The 8861-nt window shown below is 47.8% G+C and overlaps 2 non-coding genes across 2 annotated transcripts; both read left to right on the top strand.

Annotated features, from left to right (window-relative positions):
• The first annotated feature begins 4393 nt into the window (after positions 1-4393).
• On the top strand, positions 4394-4476 carry trnal-uaa (transfer RNA leucine (anticodon UAA)). The gene has a single exon. It is a non-coding gene; the product is annotated as a tRNA-Leu (tRNA).
• A 3736-nt stretch (positions 4477-8212) lies between these two features.
• On the top strand, positions 8213-8295 carry trnal-caa (transfer RNA leucine (anticodon CAA)). Its single transcript has one exon. It is a non-coding gene; the product is annotated as a tRNA-Leu (tRNA).
• The last annotated feature ends 566 nt before the right edge of the window (positions 8296-8861 follow it).

Here is an 8861-nt window from a genome sequence, read left to right as displayed (position 1 = left end):
CTGGGGCAGCAGAACGGGTCCTGGGGCATCAGAGGCAGCAGAACGGGTCTTGGGGCAGCATAATGTGTCCTGGGGCAGCAGATGCAGCAGAACGGGTCCTGGAGCAGCAGAGGCAGCAGAACGGGTCCTGGGGCATCAGAGGCAGCAGAACGGGTCTTGGGGCAGCAGAACGGGTCCTGGGACAGCAGAGGCAGCAGAACGGATCCTGGGACAGCAGAGGCAGCAGAACAGGTCCTGGGGCAGTAGAGGGCTCTCAGGAAGACACTCCTTTAAACCAGGCAGCAGTGAATGCAGGTCTGGCAGTCCTTTCAATATGGTGCCAGCACCTGCCGTTGTGTCAGATGTCGGTGCCATCGGTGCCTCGTTCCCTACCTCTGGTCCTTGTTTACATGGGCCCCACGCCTCCCCTTCATTAATTGGTCGGCTGCTCCGTGATCGGGGTCGGCCGGCCACATTTCACTCGTGTGGTGATGACACCCGCTTCCGGTGCCTCTGCCGAGAGCCGCACCGTTAGTTTAAAATTCAGCCCATGGGGTCAAGAGTGGAAAATCTCCCCTCTGATTCTCTCTACTTAAACTGATGGAGACACCAAATTAAAACTGATGAAACCAGGGATTGTATCCTGGTTCTTCAATCTAGTGTTCTCCCAACTGAGCTATTCCGGCCTCACTGTGAACTCATCTTCATTGGAGACAAATATAACTCCAGGTGGAATTTCCCCACCCGTTCATTCCTCACTTCAGGGGAATGGGACCCGACCAGATCGCGGAACTCAGATTATGTTAATGTTCTGCTCTTGATATCTTAATATTATCTTGCCTTTGAGCCACTTTTAATCAGGTTCACGGACAAATTCTTCCATCATCCCTTCTCCCACATTCTCTCTCTCTCATTCATTCTTCATTCCTCACAATCCAGAAAGGGTTAGGAATCAGAGCTCACCCCCAAACCCTCTGCACACAGACCTCTGTCTGTTACCCTGTTTGATCCAAGAGACCAGTCAATAAATTACACTCTTTATAAACACAGAAAGCTGCCTCACAGTGTTGGACAGAGATAAATACACTGAAGTCTTTTGAAAAAAGTTCATCTCACGGGTTGTTACTGAGCCCACAGAGCAGGGCGAGCCCAGGCTCCAGCCCGTGCCCCAGCCTGTGCTGTGTTAGCTGATGCCACCTGGTGTGATACTGAGCCACACGGAGCAGGAAATGGCCTGGTTGTATTCATGGCCTGTGTTGTGTTAACTGATCCCACTCAGTGTGGTAGGATCCACACAGAACAGAATGGGCCCAGGCTCCTTCCTCAGCCTGAGGGATGATAGTTCTTCTCACACGTTGTTGTCCAGAGCCCCACACAGAACAGGGAAATCTCAGGCTCCATCCCCGGCCTGTGGTATTTTACTTCATCGCACCTGGTATGGTACGGAGTCCCCAGAGCAGGAAAGATCCAGCTGCCATCTCCGGCCTGTGCTGAATTAGCTGATCTGACCTGGTTGGCACTGAACCGCAATCAGGGGAGGATGGGCCGAGGCTCCATGGCCTGTGGTGTGTTAGTTATTCTCATTTGGTGAGGTACTGAGCACTATATAGAGCAGGATGGGCCTGTGCTCAGTGAGCTGATCTCACCTTGTGTGGTCCTGAGACCCACACACAAAGCAGGACAGGCCTAGGCCTCATCCCCGGCCTGTGTTCAATTAGCAGATCTCAGCCAAAAGATTTTGATAAGGTTCCACACAAGAGGCTTCTCTATAAGATTAAAGTCCCTGGTATCAGTGGTAATATGTTGATCTGGATTGGGAACTGACTGGCAGACGTAGGCAGAAAGTAGTTACAGATGGATCTGGATCTGTTTGGAGACCAGTTACCAGTGGTGTCCCACAGGAATCGGTGTTGGGACTGTTGCTCTTTACTATTTTTATTAATGATCTGGATGTAGGTGTAGGGGGCACCATCTGTAAATTTACAGATGATTTGAAGATCTGTGCGAGTGTTTAGACTGCAGACGATACTCGACTGTTTCAGGCTGATCTTAATGTGTTGGGAGATTGGGTTCATGACTGGTAAATGATGTTTAATTTGGGTAAGTGCAGTGTTATTCATGTGGACAGGGCGAATGCTCAACATTCATACACCCTTCAGGGAAAAACATTAAAGTAGGTGGAAAAAAGAAAATAATTTTGAGCAGAGATCTGGATGTTCTAGTGCACAGATCTCTAAAGTTACAGCAGCAATGCTGTGAAGTGATAGTTGGAGCAAATAGAGGGTTGGGCTGCATTCAGAGGACAATTGAGTATAAAATGAGGCATATTCTTTCATGGGATGTGAGCGACACTGACAAGTCCAGAATTTGTTACCCATCCCTAATTGTCCTTGACAAGGTGGCGGTGAGCTCCCTTCTTGAATTGCTGCACTCCATGTGGTGTAGGTACACCCACAGTGCTGTTAGGAAGGGAGATCCAGAATTTTGACCCAGCATCAGTGAATGAACAGCGATATATTTGCCGATCAGATGGTGTGTGACTTGTGGGGAGCTTGCACATGGTGGTGTTTGCATGTATCTGCAGCCCTCGTCCTTCAAGGTGGTGGAGGTCTTCGGTTTGGAAGGTGCTGTCTGCGGAGCCTTGGTGAGTTGCAGCAGTGCATCTGGTAGATGGTACACACTACTGCCACTGTGCGTCAGTGATGAAGGGAGTGAATGTTTAAGGTGGTGAATGGGGTGACAATCAAGGTGGCTGCTTTGTCCTGAACAGCGTCGAGTTTCTAGAGTATTGTTGGTGCTGCACTCATCCTGGTTTGTGCCTTGCAGATGGTTGTCAAGTTTTGGAGAGTCAAAAATCACAAAATTATTGCAGTGCAGAAGGAGGCTATTCGGCCCATTGTCTCTGCATAGAATCATTGAACATAGAAAGTTTACAGCACAGGCAGGCCAAAAAACGAGCCACCCAGCTGAATCCCATTGTCCAGCATTTGGACCGTAGCCCTGCAGGTTCAGGTACTTGAGGTGCACATCCAGACTCCTTTTAAATGAGTTGAGGGTTTCTGCCTCAGCTACCCTTACAGGCAGTGAGTTCCAGACTCCCACAGCCCTCTGGGTGAAAGAACCTTTCCTCATCTCCCCTCTAATTGTTCAACACATCACTTTAAATCTATGCCCCCTAGTCACTGACCTCCCTACTAAGGTAAATAGACCCTTCCCATCCATTCTATCCAGACCCCTCACAATTTTGTACATTTCAATCAAATCTCCCCTCAGCCTCTTCTATTCCAAGGAGAACAACCCCAGTCTATCCCATCTTTCCTCATAGCTGCATTTTTCAAGTCCTGGCAACATCCTCGTAAATCTCCTCTGTAACCTCTCTAGTGCAATTACATCCTTTCTGGAATGAGGTGACCAGAACTGCACACAGAACTCAAGTTGTGGCCTAACTAATGATTGATACAGTTCCAGCATAACCTCCCTGCTCTTATGTTCTATACATCGGCTAATAAAGGAAAGGATTCCATAAGCCTTCTCAACCAACTTATCAACCTGTCCTGCTACTTTCAGGGATTTGTGGACATTCACTTCAAGGTCCCTCACTTCCTCTACACCTCTCAGCATTCACCCATTAATTGTGTATTCCTTTGCTGTGTTTGACCTCACCAAAGGCATCACCTCACACTTCTCCAAGTTGAATTCCATTTGCCACATTTCTGCCCACCTGACCAGTCCATTTCTCCAGCTCTCCTAATGAGCATTTCACCACGTGCCTTGAGCTGAGTTACTCATCACAGAATTCCCACTATCTGATTTACTCTTGTAGCCAGAGTATGTATATGAATGGTCCAGTTAAGCTTTTGTCAATGGTAACCCCCAGGATGTTGATGGTGGGGGGATTCAGCGATGGTAATGCTGTTGATCGTCAAAGGGAGATGGTTACATTCTCTCTTGTTGGAGATGGTCATTGCCTGGTACTTATGTGGTGTGAATGTTACTTGCCACTTAGCAGCCCAAGTCTGAATGTTGTCCAGGTCTTGCTGCTTCTGGACACGGACTCCTTCAGTATCTGAGATGTCCCGAATTTGTCCTTTTATGAAACCTTGGTCAGGACTCACTTGGAATATTGTATCCAGTCTTGGTCTCCTCACATGATGGGTGATATTGAGGCTTTGGAAAGTGTACAGAGGAGAGACATTCGACGAATTCCCAGTATAAGACATCTTGGTTATCAAGTTAGACTAAAAGAGTTGGGAAACACACCTTAGAGAAACCTCGACTGAGGGGTGATCCGATTGAGGTTCATAAATAATGAAAGGTCCAATTTAGCATGGGAGAGGAGTCATAACTTTATATTGTAAAAGGCCAGATGGCACCCGGATCACATTAAATTTAATTTTCAGTGGTGGGTTAATGTACTAGGATGGCCGAGTGGTTAAGGCGTTGGACTTAAGATCCAATAGACATGTGTCTGCGTGGGTTGAAACCCCACTCCTGGTATCTGTGCTGACAAAATGTTACTTATTCTTTACCTGACTTTTGCCTTGCACCATCATCTCTTCTGTCATTTAATCACTCTTGCCTTCCAACTGATCACAGCTTCCTATTATTTGATCTGCCCCAGCACCGTTCCTTGGCTCTGCGCTTGCTTATAAACTGGTAAATCTTTAACTTAATCTCCTCTGTACCCTGACAATGACCTTCTCATCCTTCCTGTATTGTGGTTCCTCACAGGATCCGCTGCCTCTCCGACTCCCCTCCAGGTAACTGAAGGCCCTGAGCCTTGGTCTCGCTTTATACGCTAGCTGGTAGTTGATTCCTTGCAGGTCTGCCACCGCTCAGGAGAAGCTCAAGACCCAAATCAAGCAAAGTATCAAGAGGAATGTGAACAAAGGCTCCCTGGTGCAGAGCAAGGGACAGGGTGCCTCCGGCTCCTTCAAAATCAGCAAGAAGGAAAACCCAGGGAAAGGTGGGAAAGAAGGTGAAGAAACCAGTAGCCAAGAAATCTTTAGTGAAGAAACCAGCAGACAAGAAATCTTCAGTGAAGAAACCAGCAGACAAGAAATCTTTAGTGAAGAAACCAGCAGACAAGAAAGTGACAACAAAGAAAGTAACAGCCAAGAAAACGAGCAGCAAGGCGGCGGCAACGCCAAATAAGGCGGTGAAGAAAGCAGTGCTTCAGAAAAAGTCTCCTGCGAAGAAGGTCAAAAAAGGCAAGAGTGCGGCGGGCGGAAAGGCGCTGAAGAAAGTGCAGACATGGAAGAGCAAGGTCAAGCCGAAAGCAGCGAAGTCTCAGAAAGCAGGGTCTGGAAAGAAGTGAAAGCGCGGGAAACTTGTAAACATCTGAACACAAAGGCTCTTCTCAGAGCCACCCACATCTCTCAGGAAAGAGCTGATCCCCTGATCAAATGATCCCTGTCCCGGCCCCGCCTGCAGATTCCACATGGAAATGATTTGGAGTAAATCCAGGATCCCTGGTGACTCCCCTCCACCCAGCCCTTTCCCCACTCTCTGTAATAAAACAGAGGGATATCCGGCCCTCACTCTAACTGGGGATGTGTTCGGTGCAGTCTCAGTTCACAAATTCAGGGGGAGAGTCTGTAAGACAGGAACACTAGCGGAGAAACCCCACCTCACAACTCAAACCCCAACACATGAGTTTCTCCAATTCAGCTGGAGTCGGGTGACAACAGGAGCTGGGATAGGCTGTGATCGGGAATGTTAGGAATGGATTTGTTCAGGGAGGAATGTACCTGGAATCTCCGAAAATAATAGTTCCTTATTTCCCCAGATGACACATTCTGCAGTGAGAGTGAAAAGTCTCTTCACTGCTTCACATTTACTAATTGTTTGGTTCTAGATGAATAATGAGTCAGAGAGGATCTGAAGCTTCTCTCACACCAGCCCTTGAATGACTCAGTGTGAAGTGTCCAATGTGTGAAGCTACTGCCAGGGTTTGTCAATCTGAACAGTTTCAGCTCAGTTTCTGGGGGCCTGGAATCCCCACAGTTTGACTCTGTCTCTGATTGGTCACCCGCTTCTCAATCCAATTCTTAACCAATAGGAGAATCACATATAAGTAAATAGAAGTTCTCATTGGCTTAGATTTTCCAATTGGAAAAAGCCCGGCAATTCCAGAGCAGGAAGGAATTGAAGTGATGGAAAATTTCAATTTTCAGGCAACAATTTTAAAACCTCTCATTTTATGTTCTGTTTTACTGTATTTACCGTCACAAAATCCTGACGCAATTTTAGGAATCGTTTTCATTTGTCAATCTGTTAACTGGAAGCGGCGGGAGGAAGGTCCAGTTCAGCAATTTAAAACGGGACAAATATCAGCTTCCTCTCTGTGAAAGGAACAAATTAGCGACTAACCGCTTCTCACAGGCTTCTCGGGGACTGACAGAAACGAGCGGTTTCTGATCTTTTCTCCTGAAAGAGGCGGATAATGCTGAAGGGAGCAATGAACTGCCCTTCACTTTCTGGCTGCGAATACACCCCTGATTTTAAACAGTTCAAACAGCGACTGATGCTTCTGCCGGAAAATGAGCAGTTTCACCAAAATGATCCAGGTCCATCATGGCCAAAGACATCCAGCTGGCCCGCCGCATCCGCGGGGAACGCACCTAAAACCCAGTTTCAGTAACAAGTGTAACAAGGGCTCTTTTCAGAGCCACCAAATCAGCAAAGGAAAGAGCTGCCATCTCTGTTCATCATCAAACCCATTAGATTGGAGGGGCGGCCACATGGTTTCTGTTTTGTCACATCACTTTCCCGAAAGGCCTGTCGGACTGAGAGCTGATCTGGAATTTAGAAAGCAGCATTACCGGAGACTCATTGCTGCTCAGCACAATCTCAACCCCGCTCCTGCGATCCGTTAGCTGGCATTTGGGGAAAAGAAATGGATCCCAGTTTTATTTGGAAGGCATTAATGGAGCCGGGTCCGTTCACATGAGGGTTATTTACAAACATTACCCAATGAGTTCACTAATATTTGAATCCATTGGAGATTAGTACACAGGATATGTAAGGCAGCTCGGTCACTCTGACTGAAACCGCCAGTTCCCCGGGGTTGCAGACCCTGACACTGCGGGGAGAGAATCCCCGACTCTATCCCGCCGCCGGGGGAAACAGACAGCTCTGTGTCCGGAGAATAGGGAGGGCCGGGGAGAAGGCACATATTAAAGCGCTGCAATGGACTCAGCTCCTGTGTGTGCACAACTCTCACTGACTCCGTCCTCTGGGAACAGTGCGGTCGAAACAGATCAGGTTAGGAGAGAAACACAGCCCGAGAATGGTCTCTTCCTTCCTGCATTTACTCTGTTCTGGGAGCAGATTCTCATTGAGAAGCGGCGCTCAGATCACCAGAGAGAAAAAAAAACACACAATTCAAACTGTCCAAATAAAAAACAGAGAATTAACCCGGACACTTCCATTATTAAATTAATTCATCAGCTCCGAACCAGTTCCCGTTAATGTACCGGGATAATCTCGGGATTTATCAAATCGAAGGCAGCGGGATTTATTAAATTGTTGATTCTGACACCCTGTAGTTCACTTCTTCACTTAACTAGAGGGGGAGATGTGTGAGCAGAGAAACAGAGCGAAATCCACAGAGGGAACTGAAAACACACCTGGACAGATGTGAAACAGGTCAATCCACTGTTACAATAACTCCATCTCTGACTCCCTCCTGACAGTAACCAGTCCTTTCACAGAGACTGTGGGTGGCTCTGAAAAGAGCCTTTGGTTTATTAGATGACATTTTGGCCGCTTTACTTTTTCTGGGAGCTCTTGAATGCTGGTTTTCTTGCGCAGCAGTACGGCCTGTATATTAGGCAGCACCCCGCCGTGAGCGATAATCACCCCTCCCAGCAGCTTGTTGAGCTCCTCGTCGTTGCGGACGTCCAGCTGCAGGTGTCTGGGAATGATGCGGGTCTTCTTGTTGTCCCGGGCCGCGTTACCGGCCAGCTCGAGGATTTCAGCGGTCAGATACTCGAGCACAGCAGCCAGATAGACCGGGGCTCCGGCACCCACACGCTCAGCATAGTTACCCTTTCTCAGGAGCCTGTGAATACGGCCCACCGGGAACTGCAGTCCAGCCCGGGAGGAGTGAGACTTGGCCTTGACCCGAGCTTTCCCGCTGGTCTTTCCTCTTCCAGACATTTCCACAATCTCACAAATACTTTCACAAAGAATGAATAATTTCCTTAGCATTGGTAGTACATCGCAAGCAGTCAGGATGGCTGAGCGGTTTAAGGCGCTGCGTTCAAATCGCAGTCTTCAGTGGAGGCGTGGGTTCGAATCCCACTTCTGACAAGTTGTGTTTTGACTGAACTGGAGGCGTTTGGGAGCAGCGGTGAAGAGCAAATAGAAAGCAGGAAAGAACATGGACAAACAAAATAACAATGGCCCCAAAGATGTTGCATCAAATCATTCGAATCAGAGGTAACGAAGCAAACAGCAGGGCACATAAAAGATCAAAAATGTAACCTTTGTATCGGGGTGGAAGATGTTGCCAATATCCTTAATGAATACTATACTGTTTTCCCGAATGAGAGGGTGATGCAGATATTGTTATTAAGGAGGAGGAGTGTGAAGTATTGGACGTGATAACTTAAGGAGAGAGGAAGTCTTAATGGGATGAGCATCCTTGAATGTGGATAAATCACCAGGACCAGATGAAATGTACCCCAGGCTGTTGAAAGAAGCCAGGGAAGAAATAGTGGAACAAAAACAAGAAATGCCGGATTCACTCAGCAGGTCTGGCAGCATCTGTGGAAAGAGAAGCAGAGTTAACGTTTCGGGTCAGTGACCCTTCTTCGGAACTTCTGCTCCACGGGAGGTTTCTGTCCTCCCTGAGCTCGCCTTAGGACACCTGCGTT

Source organism: Heterodontus francisci, unplaced genomic scaffold (assembly GCF_036365525.1).
Source record: "Heterodontus francisci isolate sHetFra1 unplaced genomic scaffold, sHetFra1.hap1 HAP1_SCAFFOLD_255, whole genome shotgun sequence".
Taxonomy (NCBI): Eukaryota; Metazoa; Chordata; class Chondrichthyes; order Heterodontiformes; family Heterodontidae; genus Heterodontus; species Heterodontus francisci.
The sequence above is the reverse complement of the archived record's forward strand: the minus strand, read 5'-3'. Positions and strand labels throughout refer to the sequence as shown.